This window comes from Anomaloglossus baeobatrachus, chromosome 4 (genome assembly GCF_048569485.1).
Source record: "Anomaloglossus baeobatrachus isolate aAnoBae1 chromosome 4, aAnoBae1.hap1, whole genome shotgun sequence".
NCBI classification, from domain to species: Eukaryota; Metazoa; Chordata; class Amphibia; order Anura; family Aromobatidae; genus Anomaloglossus; species Anomaloglossus baeobatrachus.
The window spans coordinates 640,422,923-640,439,822 of record NC_134356.1 but is presented as its reverse complement, the minus strand read 5'-3'; positions in this window follow the sequence as shown (position 1 = coordinate 640,439,822).

The window sequence follows — 16,900 nt, the reverse complement described above, 5'->3', positions numbered from 1 at the left end:
TCGTTTACATTGCAGTGTATGAGTTCATTTCTTTAATATTTAGAGTTTGGGTTTTTTGGGTGGGTTATAGGGCGGATCTGTCTGGAAAAAAAAAAAAAAAAGCTGTGTGCACATACCCGTAATCTGACTGATCAGAAGGGGGCGCCACCACTGACAGTGCCTAGGGCAGCAAAAACCCCAAATACGGCCCTGCTTGTAGGTTAAGTGAGGTGAGTGTGACACGACCATATAACATATAGTCACCCCTGCCTTCAGTAGAGCTCGGTCCTATTTATTGCTCTTAGTTTGAGGACCTAGTAAAGCCGCTATTTTCCCTACATAGTTGGGTCTCTTAGATAATGACGATCATGCTGCGCTCTCCATAGTGCTGCGGCCTCTTCATATAGCTGACGGGTCGGGATGTAAAGAGTCAGATACCTCCTGAACTAATATTGATCATCACTTTAAAGGCCAGAGTAATACATATAATAATTGAACGCATCAAACCCACAGAAAACAATAAAATATTTTTATTGTTTAAAAATCAATAAGTTACCATAAAAAAGCATAGCAGTGCAAAGAACAGTTATAACTAAAAATGTTTGGTGCAATGAAAATTAACCCCTTCACGACCGTGCGATTTTCCATTTTTTGCGCTTTCGTTTTTTCCTCCCCTTTTTACAAGAGGCATAATATTTTTATTTTTCTGTTCCCTTATCCATATGAAGGCTTGTTTTTTGCAGTTGTACTTTGGAATTACATCATTCATTTATCATGTGATGCACCAGACGTGGGAAAAAAAATTCCAATTGTATTAAAGTTGCAAAAAAAGGCAATTTTACAATTATATGTTGTTTTTATTTATATTTTTTGGTCTGGCAATTGATTCTGCAGGTCAGTACGAGTACGCAGATACCAGACATGTATAGTTTTTTTTTATTTGAGTGGTAAAAAAAAATCTGAAATTTGTAAGAAATTTTTTTGCTTGTGTCATCATTTTCTGAGACCAGTAACGTTTTCATTTTTCTGTATATTAGGCTATGTAATGGCTTATTTTTTGCCCCATGAGCTGATGTTTTTACTGATACAATTTTTGTGTAGATATAATGTTCTGATTGCTTCTTATTGCATTTTATTGATTTAATTGCACAGTTGCGGAGGCCTTAAAACCCTAATTTTGGCATTTTGATTTTTTTTTTCTCATTACGCCATTTCACAATCAGATTAATTTATTTTACATTTTGATAGATCGGACTTTTATGAATGCAGTGATGCCAAATATGGGTATTTTTATTTTTTTTATTGTTTTATGTTTAATGGGGTTGATTTCAACTTTTTTTATTTCTTTCATATTTTTTAAAACTTTTTTCACACTTTTTATTGTTTTCCTGACTTCTGACGTACCCCATGGTTGGGAACGGGTTTTTGACTAATGACATACGTAATACGTCATGGCAATCGCGCGAGCACAGGAACTATGCCCTTGCAATAGCTGCAGAAGCCCCGATTCTCACAGCCAGTAGCGGTCCCTGCGTCTCCCCTGGCTGTTCAACCCTTTAAATGCTGCAATTAATAACAATCACAGGACTTAGGGGCTGGGAGAGGGTGTGCTCTCCGTCTCCCAAGCGATTTGGGACCCCTGCAGAGTGATCAGGGGGCCCTATCATTGCCATGGCAAAGCAAGGTCATCATAAAAACATCATGATGACCTCCAGCTCATCCAGCTATGGCCAGCCTTGTAGACTATGCCAGGAGCATGGTCTGCAAAACAAAACAATCACTGATCTCGGGGAGACCAGCCAGAGAAAACACTGCTGGCAGCCAGCGAGGGCGCTCAAGACAGTGAAATCCTAGGTACATTGCCCCCTAGGAAATATGCAAATCAAAAAAGTCTGTAGAGCCTCTGTTAGGAGTCTCAACACAGAAACCAGCCAGATATCCCTCCGGGAAGGACCCAGCCAATGGGTGGCTCTTTTTAGGAGAACACCATAACCACCATATTAAGTGGCACTTTTAGTCAATATCCAACTTTTTGACAAGTTTAAAGATATGACAAGGGAAATACCAAGGCCAGGTATCCATCCACAGACAGCTGTTTCGGGGTATTGCCCCTCATCAGTGTGGAGTAGGATTCTGGCTAGGTGGGGGTGGTTATGGTGGTCTCCTAAAAAGAGCCACCCCTTGGCTGGGCCCTTCCCGGAGGGATATCTGGCTGGTTTCTGTGTTGAGACTCCTAACAGAGGCTCCACGGACTTTTTTTGATTTGCATATTTCCCAGGGGGCAATGTACCTAGGATTTCACTGTCTTGAGCGCCCTCGCTGGCTGCCGGCAGTGTTTTCTCTGACTGGTCTCCCCGAGATCAGTGATAGTTTTGTCTTGTTGGTCTACTAGGCATTGCTCCCACCTAGCTAGAATCCTACTCCACACTGATAAGGGGCAATACCCCAAAACAGCTGTCTGTGGATGGATACCTGGCCTTGGTATTTCCCTTGTCATATCTTTAAACTTGTCAAAAAGTTGGATATTGACTAAAAGGGCCACTTAATATGGTTGTTATGGTGGTCTCCTAAAAAGAGCCACCCCTTGGCTAGGTCCTTCCCGGAGGGATATCTGGCTGGTTTCTGTGTTGAGACTCCTAACAGAGGCTCCACTGACTTTTTTTGTGGAGCATGGTCTGAGAAGCCTGTCAGTGTAAAACTAACAGGTATAATCTAATGATGAGCGAGTACCAAAGTCCTTAAGTGTTCTTTACTCAAGTCAAGCAGATTGGATGCTCTAACGGGCTCGAGTAACTAGTATAATGGAAGTAAATTGCTGGACAGTTTAGCTCTCCGCCTACATACTGTCTGCCATAAACAGAGCATTTCCGGGGGAGGATGGCCTGTTTTTTTTATATACACACTATATCTGAACAGATTGTTTTTACCTCCAGTGAGATCCATTGGGAGACTGCAAAGGGCTCGCACTAGGGAGGCCACTCTCTATGATGGATCAATCTCGAATAACATATCTGACTACCCACGATACTCGGCCAAGTACTGAGTGTACCCAAGTATGCTGATGCTCGATCGAGTACCCTGCAGTGGCGATCACCTTCACTCATCATTAGTATAATCCATTGCAATGTACCAGAAAGGACTAAGGGGTACTTTACTTGTTGCGACATCGTTACCGTTATATCGTCGTGGTCACGTCATTAGTGACGCACATCTGGCACCGGTAACGACATCGCAACGTGTAAATCCTAGTTGCGACAATGAACGAGAGCATCAGCGTAAAAAAATCGCTGATCTGTGTAACGTCGTTCATGTTCATAATGTCGGTACGATGCTGTTTGTCGTTCCTGCAGCAGCACACATCGCTGTGTGTGAAGCCGCAGGAAAGACAAACATCTCCTTACCTGTGTCCACCGGCTATGCGGAAGGAAGGAGGTGGGCAGGATGTTATGTCCCGCTCATCTCCGCCCCTCCGCTTCAATTGGCCGGCCGCTTAGTGACATCGCGGTGATGCCGAACGCACCTCCCCCTTGAGGGAGGGATTGTTCGGCAGTCACCGCGACGTCGCCGACAAGGTATGTGCGTGTGAAGCTGCCGTAGCGATAATGTTCGCTACAGCAGCTATGACACAATATCGCATGTGCGACAGGGGCGAGTGCTATCACGCTCGATGTCGCAACGTGTAAAGCCCGCCTAAGTCAAAAAGTTAAAAAAAGTAAAAATGAAATTGTAAAATATAAAAAAAAATCACAAAATAAAAAACATGAAAAACAAAATATGATAATGTGTATATTTATGTAAAAAAAATAATAATAAAAAAGTACACATCTAATATTGCCTCATCTGGGACGATGCGATCTATAAAATTGCAACACTAGTTAAAAAAATATCATAAAAAAATAAATAAAAACACAACAAACTATGCTCTTTGATATTACCAAAAAATTGAAATTAAACGTAATAAAAAAGTCACATGTAAAATAGAAATGGTATCGCTAAAATACGTCATCTTGTCCCACAGAAAACAAGCTGCCATACAGCTCCGTCAGTGGAGAAATAATGAAGTTGTAGCTCTCAAAATACAACAATGTAAAAGTAATTATTTTTTCTAGAAAGTGGCAGAACATAAAAAAAACTATAAATTTGGTATCGCTGTAATTGTAGTGACCCAAAGAATAAAGTTGTTTTATCACTTTTACGACACGGTGAACGGTGTTAAAAAAAAAAAAGAAGAAAACAATTCCAAAATTGCTATTTCTTTTTGATTCTACCTCACTAAAAGCAGAATAGAAAGCGATAAAAAAAATATGTGGCCCAAAATTGTCTGTATAAAAACCCCAACTCATCCCGCAATAAAAAATTCCTTACATAACTCTGTCAGCAGAAAACTAAAATCTATAGCCTTCAAAATTTGGTGATACAAAAAAACCTTTATTTTGTAAAAAAGCATTTTTAGTGTCATAGTCGCCTAACCTAAAAAAATCTACATAAATCTGGTATCACTGTAATCGTACTGTCCAGAGGAATAAAGCCAGCTAATCACTTACACCGCATGGTGAACGGTGTAAGGCCATGTGCCCACGGGAGAAAGTAACTGCGGATTTTGCCTCGGAAAACCTGCGGAATTTCTAGTTTTTCCAGATAAATCCGTGGGTTTATGCAAGTACAGACATTCCAATGTTGTCCTATGGGATTTGGGGAGTGCTGTATCAATGCTGCGGTATTTGCGGCTGCGGAAAATGTTGCAGATTTCCCGCAGCCACACGTAACTTCATGTCAATTATTCATGTGCATTATTCCGCACGGATCTCTATACTTACCTGCCTTGATTGAAGATACCAGAGACTCTTCCTTCAGTGTAGAAGACCGGGATGGAGCCAAGAGCAGGCTGCAAGAGGTGGGCGGGGCCTGCATGAGCTGCCCCAGTGTGACCGCCCGAGCAACGGTCATGTGACAGCCAGTGCTCGTCCAGGCCCCGCTTATCTTCTCCAGCAGCCGGCCGGAAACCAAGTTGCTGTGCAATACAGGTAAGTATGAACTCAGCGATCACTCCAGCACTTGTTCTGCATTGAGGATGCAGTGCCCAAGCCATGGTACTGTATCCTCAATGCTGAATGCCCGCAGCATATCCGCAGGACATTCCGCTGGACGTCCGCACCAAAAATGCAGCACAACTCAGACAAAGTTGTGCTGCGGATTTCTGGGAGCTCCTGCGGAATGTCCTGCGGATATATCCACAGAACACTTTCCCCATGAATTTCATGAAATAATTAGAAAACAAATGACGTAGGCTTCGCCCCATTTCTGTGTCCAGCCAGGTACAACTAGGCAGCTGGGGATTGGAATCCTCAGCACAGGTTGGCCTGAGCTTTCTGGGCCCCACTGCTGCGAATTGCAGTCTGCAGCCGCCTCAGAAAATGGCACTTTCATAGAAGCGCCATCTTCTGGTGCTGTATCCAACTCTTCCAGCACCTGTTAGACAATGAGAAAGGAAGAGAGGAGGCACTGAAATATGCAAAATTAGTAATTTATTAAACATCAGAAAAAGTATAAATGCTACAAGTAGAAAAAATCATCAATAAATAGTTATGATTTTTGCATGAAAATATGAAATAATAAGACCACAGAGAGTGGATGGGAAAAATGAAATATGCAGGGAACACAATGATGAGCCTACAACCACCAAACCTGAACCATGCCAGAGGGACAGCTGGAGGACTAGTCGTGGATCGGAGAGGTGTATAATTGTCAAAGGGGTAAAGGGATAAAAAGTCCCTGAAAGAATAAGTTGGAACCTTTAAATGACAATAGTAACAAGTTTAGTAATATACACCACCGAGCCATAAACTAGCCCTGGAACCATTCAGATTTAAAAAATAGCCGTGGAACATGGAGGTGAGGCTGCAATAAAAACTAAAGCAACCCACAAAAATTAAGTGAGAGCTGTTTCCAATGGGCATATATAGTCGTGGAGCACAAGAGTAAAGCTGTAATAGAGTATAGATTACATGGAACATAGCCGATCTACAAATGCCCATGAAAAGCACTCATGCCACCAGTTATATAGTCGTGGATTGAGAGGTGTGTGTGATCATGGAGCACAAAAGTAAAAACTGTAGTAAAATTGTAAGTAGTATAGCCCCTAAAGAACACATTACCAATCAAATAGTCGTGGATTGAGAGGGTTGTAATAGTAAATTATATAGAATCTCGGCAGCCCACCAGGGAGTCTTATAGGAAGCCTTTTCTGGTATGAAAGTAAGTAAATGATAAAAGACAACAGCGTCAGTGCCGAACACAACAGCAATTGAAAGTAACTACCCCACATGCATGAACCTGTGATGACAGGAAAAGCCAGGGGTAAGAAAAAGTAACATGCTGCTGCGTTGGGCAGTGGCGCACTCGTGAAAGGAGAAAAAGAGTAACAGAGGAGTAGAGAGAAAAAGACAGTGAATAGATGCAGAAATACCAGAGAGGTTACCTAGTAAATGGCTGGACGGGAAGGTGGAGAGGAAACTTCCTTCAACGACCGTTTCGCTTCAGGCGCTTTTTCAAGAAGATGACCCTGCCTGCTATACCTGGCTAGCATACAAAAATATGGCGAAGCTCACGTCCTTTTTTTGTAGTTTTTTGGCAAAAAAAATAAAAAATGCTTCCCTGGATTTTCCATTGCCAGTGAAGGTAACACCAAGCAGTGGGGGTTAGCAGCCAGTAGCTGCCTGGATTACCCTTAGCTAGCAATACAAAAAATGCAGCGGGGGCCCATATATATTTTTTTTAATTATTTATTTAAATAACTAAAAACAAAATGGGCTTCCCTGTATTTTGATTGCTGGACATCACAGTGCTGTAAAAATAAATCTTTAAAAAAAATGACGTAGCGCTCCGCGGTATTTTTGATTCTCAGCGCAGAAAAAGCAGACAGCTATGGGTTGCCACCCCCATCTGCCTGCCGTTACCTTGGTTGGCAATCAAAATACAGGGAAGCCCATTATTTTTTTTTTATTTAAAAAATAGTTAAAAAAAAATGACGTTGGGTCCCCCCATTTTTGATAGCCAGCTAGGGTAAAGCAGACGGCTGTAACCTGAAAACCACAGCTGGCAGCTTTACCGTGGTTGGGGATCCAATGTGGAGGTCACCCCAGGCTCTTTTTTTATAATTATTTTATAAATATTAATAATTACACAAAAAAAGTAGGGTCCCCCCCAAATTGGATCACCAGCCAAGGTAAAGTGGACAGCTGTGGTCTGGTATTCTCAGGGTGGGAAGGTCCATAGTTATTGGGCCTTCACAGCCTAAAAATAGCAGGCCACAGGCACCCCAGACGTGGCGCATCCACTAGATGTGCCAATCCTGGCGCTTCACCCCAGCTCATCCCGTGCCCTGGTGCAGTGGCAAACGGGGTAATAAATCGGGTTGATACTAGTTGTAAAGTCACCTGAGATCAAGCCCAGCAGTTTGTGATGTCATGGCGTCTATTAGATACCCAACATCATAAACTGTCAGTACTAACAAAAAAAAAAATCGACAAAAAAAATTTATTTGAAAAAACAGTCCCCAAAACATTTCCTCTTTCACCAATTTATTGTAAGAAAAAAAATAAAGGGGTCCCACGACGACTCTGGACCGTCTAGAATATGGGGGGGAGACACTCAGGGAACGTATCCCCCATTTTCTAGGAGTGCAGACCCTTCATGTGAGGAGTGTGGGTGCAATGAATCTTCACTCACTCTCCCCGGGTCCACAGCAGCAGAGTCCATGTCGTAATTGTTGCTACCAAAGCTGCAATGCCCTGCTCATGAGGTAAGGGCATGCCTAATCAGGAGAACTATTCTACATTTCCAAATATTGGTATTTGCTGATATTATTGCTATTCCACCAACTATATATTGGGGATAGGATCTTGGAGATGGAATACCCCTTTAAGTCCAGTTATCCAGCTGAATGAATACTTAACAACAGAGCTCGCTATTTAGATGTGTTTTCTTGTGGCGTATAACGGATTCTCATGTTTGGTAGTCATTCAGCAGGGAAACTATAAAAGCAAATCCCTCCATTTGGAAATGTAGTATATAGCTCTCCTGATCAATTATGTTCCTTACCTCATGAGCAGGGCATTGCAGTAATAATAATAATTTATTCATTTATATAGCATTATTAATTCCATAGCGCTGTATGTCTTTGGAGTGTGGGAGGAAACCGGAGTACCTGGAGGAAACCCACGCAAACACGGGGAGAACATACAAACTCCTTGAAGATGGTGTCCTTGGTGAGAATTGAACCCAGGACCTCAGCGCTGCAAGATTGCAGTGCTAACCACTGAGCCACCGTGCCGCCCATTTAGCTTACAGATGCATAACCACCACTCACTGTGTCTGAACACAGGAAGCTGAGCTGACAGCCGCTCTGTGCATGCGGCAGCGTCTATTGTGAAGGAGAGGGCCGTGGGGGGATCAACGCTGCACAGGTACCGTGGGACACCGGGGAACACCGGTGGGGTTATAGGGGGTGACCTGGCAGGGCCTGGGGAGGAGTTTTCTGTCGCATGTGTCATGGCACATGCGACAGAAATCAGAGGAGTAGGGTGAATGCGGCCGGCGCTCTGCTGTGCACGCGGCCATCTTGGATTTCTGGGAGGGCATCAGGGGGGGGGGCACTTTGGCAACACCGGGGGACCGGAGGGGACCGGGGAGGAGATTTATCATGTTTGTTCATGTCAGATGGGAGATAAATAATTTTTTACCGGCGCTGTCATTTACTGTAACGTGATAATCGGTATACGCTGTATACCTGTGATCACGTGAGCGGGGACCGGAAAAACCGTCCTGAATCATGATCTCCAGGGTCTCAGCTAGCCCTGAAACCCCGGAGATTTTCTGACGCTGGGGGGCGTTATTCACTTATTTCTGCCTGCTGTTTATAAACGGCAGATCAGAATAAGGCTACATTAACACGACCGATCCATTTTTGCGGTCTGCAAAAAACAGTCCGTTTTTTTTCATGGGTGCATCCGTGTGGCATCTGTTTCCGTTCCGTAGACGGTCTGTATGTCATCTGTTTGTCATCTGTGTGCCTTCCGTTTTTTTTGTGTACTGCAAAAAAACTGAAGGAGGGAAAATACATAAATTTACCCAGGATCCATAGCTTCATCCTACATGAGGCGGTCACATGTTCACTCCAGTGCCATTTTCTACTGCTTTTCATAGCGTAGAGTGCTCTGGTGATTTTTTTGTGCTTGTGCACTTCATATCAGTCTTTTCTGTCATTATAATGGCAGAAAGACACATAATGTCCCACTCTCCTGCATTTTGTAATTTTGCACCCTTTGGTGCCTTTCATGTTGCACTAAGGGGTGCTTAGCTTTGTATTTAGCCAAAAAAATGACGTAGGGTTCCCCCTATTTTTGTAGCCAGTTAGGGTAAAGCAGACGGCTGCAGCCTGCAGACCACAGCTGGCAGCCTCACCTTGGCTGGTAATCCAAAACTGAGGGCACCCCACGCTGTTATTTTAAATTAAATAAATAATTTAAAAAAAAAAAAAAACACGTAGGGGTCCCCCCAAAATTGGATCACCAGCCAAGGTAAAGCAGACAGCTGGGGTCTGATATTCTCAGACTAGGGAGGTCCATGGTTATTGGACTCTCCCCAGCCTAAAAATAGCAGGCCGCAGCCGCCCCAGAAGTGGCGCATCCATTAGATGCGCCAATCCTGGTGCTTCGCCCCAGCTCATCCCGTGCCCTGGTGCGGTGGCAAACGGGGTAATATATGGGGTTAATACCAGATGTGTAATGTCACCTGGCATCAAGCCCTGGGGTTGGTGAGGTCAGGCGTCTATCAGATACCCGACATCACCAACCCACTCAGTAATAAAAGAAAATAGACGACAAACACATTTTTATTTGAAAAAACACTCCCCAATACATTCCCTCTTTAACCAATTTATTAGAAAGAAAAACAAATCCAGGTCTGGTGTAATCCAAGGGGTTGCCATGACGATCCACACTGTCCCAGTCAATGAAGAGCAGGATGTTCCCCATTGGCTGGGTGTATTGCAAATATAAAAATGTCTATTTTTGAGTTTATAAATTATGTTATACTACAACATTGATTAATCAGACAGACAAAGTGTACATGGTTACAAAATCTTGTATATACTTAAGGATTTCTGTGTGTTTGTCTTGAATATACAGACAAACAATATATCCATTTACCTAGCTCAAATACCTGATGTGTATTCTTGGGAGATTTGAATGTCTGTGGGTTTATTACCCCATTGTCTGATGTGTGGTGTATCTCTGGTTCATCTATGCCCAATGACTGGCCATCAAAGGGCATGGATCAATAAGACTACAACACATTAACTTTAAGGCTTGTAATATTGTTCAAGCCTTTTTAAGATCAGATGAAGTATAGCACAGACAGAAGCTCGTGTTACCTGTACCGAGATGTCCGGTCAGTGTTGGGATTTCCAGGAGTCCTCTGTCTATGTCATGCTTCTCTGATTCTTAATATTCCAGACAGATGATGTCCAAAACTCCTTGGTGATACAGATGATGTCCAAAATGTAAGTATTTAACTGTACTTAACCTTTGTATGTTCAATATACAAATGTGTACGCAATATCATACTTTTCCTTTAAGTTTGTATTTCATATTAACCTTTATAATAAAATTACTTAATTGCCTTCTTTAAAGCCGTATCTGAACCTTAGTGCTAAAAATATTAGCAAAACACTGGGAGAGCAATGCAGTGACCTGAGCTAACATCAATGGGTCAGCCCAGGTCACTGCAGGGGATGACAAGTGCTGCTGTCAGCGAGGTACATTACCTGCGCTGATCTCCTGCACACTGACAGCACCTGTCACTGAGTTCAATGGCCGCCGCCTTCACAGCCAAGTATCGCGAGCGGCCCGTGACGTCACCGCTGGTCAGTCTCGGGTCGGAAGCGAGAGAAGGTGATGTGACAAGCAGCGGCCATGGAGGACAGTGACAGCGCTGAGGTCGGGACTTCATCACCGCAGGTAAGCCGAGCGGGACCATGTGTGCAGAGTGCAGGTGGGCGGAGCCATGTGTGCTGGCGGCGGAGTGCAAAGTGGGTGGCGCTGAGGACGTCAGTGTCATGGCCTGCTTGGCTGGGGACAGGTGAGTGTGAGTGTGTGTGAGAGTGTGTGAGTGTGTGTGTGTGTGTGTGTGTACATGCCGCGTGCAGGAGGGGGCGGAGTGAGCTGAGCGGGGAAGTGTGGGCTTCCTGCACGTAACTAGGATAAACATCGGGTTACTAACCAAAGCGCTTTGCTTGGATACCCGATGTTTATCTTGGTTACCAGCTTCTGGCAGGCTGCCAGCCATGGCTCCTGCACACTGTATCTGTAAAAAGCCCTGCTTTTTGCTGCTAGAACCGTTCTCGAACGTATCTAGAATTATCGAGCTTTAGCAAAAAGCTCGAGTTCTAGTTCGATCTAGAACACCCCCCAAAATCACTCGAACCGCGAACTGGAGAACCGCGAACCGCGCTCAACTCTACTTAGGACAGACCTTCATCTTCATGATCGTGGTTTACTTTGGTCCGCTCACCTGTACCATTGGGACCAGGCTTCCCTCACCACTCTAGATAGGTACTGTACCTATGCGTTAAGGCCGGTTTCACACATCCGGCTTTTCGCTTGTTTACCGGATCCGGCGCTCTCCCATACAGTGACTACAGTACAGTGACAGCGCAACAAGCACCGGTCACATGCTGTCATGTGACCGGCGCATGTGACCCGGAAGTTACAGCGCTGTCACTGTACTGTATTGTCTGTACGGGAGAGCGCCAGATCCGGCAAACCGTCGAAAAGCCGGATGTGTGAAACCGGCCTAAGTCAGATATCTGACCCTGGCTGACCGTGAAATAGGCCCTAGGTAGGGAGCGGATGGGATGAGCATTTAGTCAACCCCACCAAGCTCTAAAGAAGACACAGGGATTAAAAACAGGGGGAAAGTAAGAGTAACTTATCTACAGATGACTCAGGGATAGGAACTGCAAGCAACAATTAGGTATCTCCAAAATGATAGAAGCCGACTGCTTGCACTGAAGACTTGTTAAGGTTATTAGACCTATGACTTGTTAAGGTTATTAGACCTATAACCAGCACAGAGGAAGGCGAAATAAGGGTATATAAAGACACCAAAGGAAGTGCTGATGAAAAATACCTGAAAGGGTGAGGAACTCTGCAGGGTCCTAAAGGGACGTGGATGAAAACCAAGCAGAGAAGATACATAGGATACCAAATACAACAAGCAGGAATAACAAGTTAAGGAGCAGTTTTCACAGCCAAACACTGTGAGGTTCTATAGCTGGACACCACAAGACTGTTTGTCACCCGTGACACACCTGTGACACACCATGAAGCACTTACCAGTGTACAACGTGTCTCTGTGGTGAGAACAGCAGTGTGATGATGTCAGCAACATGCTGACCTCATCATGCTTCTTCATGTTGGGGCCAGGGATAACAGATGCTCCTTTGCTCTGCGCTCCTCTGGCCCTGTCCCGGCACTACAGTGTTCAAATGTTTTCAGATTTGAAAGACAGTAAAACATTGGTTTGGTAGGAAAGAGCGGTGTCTCCTGGACATCTTCGTGGATTTGATATAGAGGCTCGATATATCGTCACCTTCACTCTCACGTCAGCAGCATGCATGCCAGGCAGCGTTAGCTTGCCTTCCACACGTAATCACGCTGCACAATTGAAATCAGCAAAGCCAAGGCATGGCACACAATGGTATAGCGTGCCACCCTGTTATCCTGCTGGTTTCAGCTGTGCAGCATAGTGCAATCGTGTGTGCAAGGCAAACTAATGCTGCCTGGAGTGCATGCTGCTGAAGGGAGACAGATTGAGTGGTTCTCTACAGGGACAGGCTCTTCTGTCATCAGTTGGTGCTTATACGCAGCTCCTTTTCTTTGATCACTGGTATCAAAATTCAAATGACTGTCACACCAGGGCCGTTCACTTGGAGCATCGGCTGTCTCAATAAAAAGTAAATCAGTGTCCATGCAATGCAGTACTTTCAGGTGTGGCATAATATGGTTGCTGCTCGCTATATCTGGATCTTTTTCTTCCTAAAAGGTCTATATCCAATTAATCCAAGTGTACCCTCATGTTTATGTAGGTTACTTCAGGTTGTCTTCACTTTCTCTAAAAAAAAAACATGATACCTACTTTATTCCCTCCATAAGTTTTCTAAGGGATTAAGGTCTGGAGAATGGCTAGGCCACTTTGTGACCTTAATGTGCTTCTTTTTGAGCCACTCCTTTGTTGCCTTGGCTGTATGTTTTGGGTCATTGTCGTGCTGGAAGTGTGGCGCCCTGGACAAGCCAGGGGCCACAGAGAACAACACAACACACCCCACACTCCCGGTCAGGCACACCAAAGTCAGACACAAAACCCTTGTTGCCTTCCTCCAGGGGCTGATGTTCACACCAGGGGGTGAGCCAGGCGGTGGGTGGCTGGAATGGGAACTGGGCCGGTTCTGCATGAAGGTGAGGGCGCAGAGCCTGCAGCAGTTGATGGACTGGAAGGCGGAGATGCGCAGAATGGTTGCCGTAGTAGATGCCCATGAGCAAGGGGCCGCCGCGACCGTGCAGCACCGCGACCAGGCCACCCAAACTCCAGAACCACCCCTGATCGAGTGGGAGCCGGGGACCGGCATCGCGGTTGGAGGCCCAGAAAGAATGCCGCTGATGGAGGAGGGGGGCCCAAGCACGCTGCCCCCGCCACCGTTCCTAATGGCCGTCAGTGGTTCTGGGCTGAACTGCCAATGGAAAGAGAACCCAATTTAGAGCCCGGTCCCTGAGTGGGCCGACCCCCTGCGGTGGTAGCCGCCTCAAAGTCAGCGGTTCCCGGTTACCTTGCTGTCGGTCCCCATTGGGACTTTGCTGACATTCCAGACGGCCCTCAAGGCTAAGGAGTCCGGTTGGAGGAACAGTCGTACCCGCATCATCGGCAGCTGAAAATGGAGTCCTGTGGGACAGTGCCACCCCTGTGTGAGGGTGGCGTTGGGAGCTCGTGCTGTTCGGTGGTGGACTGTGGGAAAGCTGCAGGAGAAAGTTGTACCGGAGCCAAGCGTTGTGGATGGCCCCTGGGACCCATCTGACAGTCCCCGTCGGGACCCTACGGCAAGTCTCCGTTGGGACCCTACAGTTTTGTGTGTTGAAAGAACCTTTGTAAAAGTTGTAAATGAATGATAAGAATGAATAAGCCGAAGAAGTTACCTGATTTGAAAAGTGATTGAAACCGGTCGTTGCCGGCACCGTTGTCCCCGTGGGGACTGTTTGTGACCTTTGCGTAAGGGACTCCTTACGGACAAGCCCAAGAACTTGCAGGGCAACCACAAACTTGTGGCTTGTAAATAAAATGTGTTTTTGATGGCTTTCACCGTTGCCGCCTCCGGAGATGCAGGTTGGAGGAAGGGCCCGCAGTGGAGTAGGCTGGGGCCCAGCCACCACCGGAACCGGTGGCGATCCTCTGGGGGTTTCAGGGGTTCCCCATGGACATGGGTCCCCTGAAAAGAACAGAACCCGCTCGGGCAACTTGTGCTGGACTGGGGTCAAGGGGTGCTGCCTGTTTGCTTAGGGGCAGCATCAGGGCCAGGTTGCTTGGGTGGGAGAGAGCGGAAGCCGTAACCGTTTGCAACGTTTTAAGTAAGAGTACCTCCCGATGTGGGAAGATGTTAATATATTTGTAACCTGTTTACCGTTTTTCATATTTTCCAGTTTGTGAAAATAAAACCGGTGATGGACGGGCAGCCCGTGGACGGTCTGCATTTAACTAAGGGGGAATGTGGCACCCTGGACAAGCCAGGGGCCACAGAGAACAACACAACACACCCCACACTCCCGGTCAGGCACACCGAAGTCAGACACAAAACCCTTATTGCCTTCCTCCAGGGGCTGATGTTCACACCAGGGGGTGGGCCAGGCGGTTGGTCCCGTCCACCGAGGAGTTCACAGTCCTGGAGGCGGGAATAGCAGGCAGATAGTGTTTTGGAGGTGAAAGTGGAAGGAGTAAAGTGGCAGTTAAGCAGCCTGAAGTTGGTCCGGGTGTGTGGCCCGGACGGATCAGCAAGGTTGGCAGACGGTGGTGACCGTCTGCAGGAGTGACCTATCGGAGTTTACCGTAAGGACCGTGGATGAGCGGTGGCCCGGCGGTACCGGACCGGTACGCAAAGAGAAGCCAGCACCATCCGGCAGGGGCTTACGGACCCCGGCAAGGCTAGGAGTCGCCGTGAATTTGCCAAATCCGTTAGCGAAGGGAACCTCCTGCGTTTCCCAGCAGCCAAGTCCAGACAGAAGGCAACCGTCCAACCGAGAGAGTGAAACACAGTCACCGCCAAGGCTAAAGTTCCCAGGGCCAGAGCCTGCGGGCAAAAGGGGCTCCTTCAGCCCATATCCAAACTGGGGAGTGGGTTACCGGTGGGAACCCATTGGAACCACTACACTACATAGGTGCAGGGAAAGGCAGTCACCATCAACCTGCCGGGAGAAACAACACCGCAGCCGTCTGTGGGACCCATCCATCCAGCCGTGTGTTTTACCGAGAACTGTGTCCTCATCATTGGGCTGAGTGAGTACCACCGTGCTGTGCGGCACAGCGCTGCCCCCGCGAACCTGCACCTCACCAGGCCCCGTAACCCGCCTGCCATCCATCCCTACCCCATCACCGGGCCCCAAGACTACCAACCCCCCCTACCCACGGAGGGGAGAACTAACATCCAGGCTGCTCCCTGTCATCGCTCCTGGGATCCCCGTCCAGAGCAGCGGTGGTGTCACCAACCTCAGCACAACCGTGGGTGGCGTCACGGACAATAACCAAACATCCCCATAATCAATTCCCCCTTTCACTCACGGACGAGGAACGCCGCTCGAGTCCCCGGGATCCGGCCTACCGCTCGAGCCACCACCGAGCAGCAGCAGCAGCCGGACCCAAGCAGTGGGAGAGCGCAGCGTCCCCTCCTCCGCCCGCGACAGAAGACTCAGCCACGACCCACTTTTAATGTCCCAGTGGAGGGAAGGAGGTTGTAACTCAGGATTTTACGGTACATGGCTCCATCTATTGTCCCATTGATGCGGTGAAGTAGTCCTGTGCCCTCAGCAAAGAAACAGCCCCAAAACATAATGTTTCCACCTCCATACTTGACAGTGGGGATGGTTTTCTTTGGGTCAAAGGCAGCATTTCTCTTTCTCCAAACATAGCGAGTTGAGTTAAGGCCAAAGAGCTCAATTTTTGTCTCATCTGAGCAGTTCCTTCTCCCAATCACTCTCAGAATCATCCAGGTGTTAATTGGCAAACTTCAGATGGGCCAGCTGCACAAATGCCTTTTTCTGTCGGGCCGGCTGCACATGGGCCTTCTTCAGATGGGCCGGCTGCACATGGGCCTTCTTCAGATGGGCCGGCTGCACATGGGCCTTCATCAGATGGACTGGCTGCACATGGGCCTTCTTCATACGGGCCGGCTGCACATGGGGCTTCTTCAGACGGGTCGGCTGCACATGGTGTAGGTGCTGCAGGATATTAACCCATTACGGCATAATGTGTTACTAATGGTTTTCTTGGTGACAGTGGTCCCAGCTGCCTTGAGATCATTAACAAGTTCCCTCTGCGTAGTCTTCCACTTTACACACAGAGATAAATCTTTGGCAGATCTGTGGTTGCAGTGAAATCATGGACATATTGTTCCATTTGTACACGGCCACAAACCTGGCACTGATTGTCCACAATTTCACTGCAACCACAGATCTGCCAAAGATTTATCTCTGTGTGTAAAGTGGCCTATAGGCTGATCTCTCACCTTTCTCATGATCCTGGATACCCCACGAGGTGAGATTTTGTATGGAGCCTCAGATCAATGTCGATTGACACTCATTTTGTATTTCATCCATTTTCT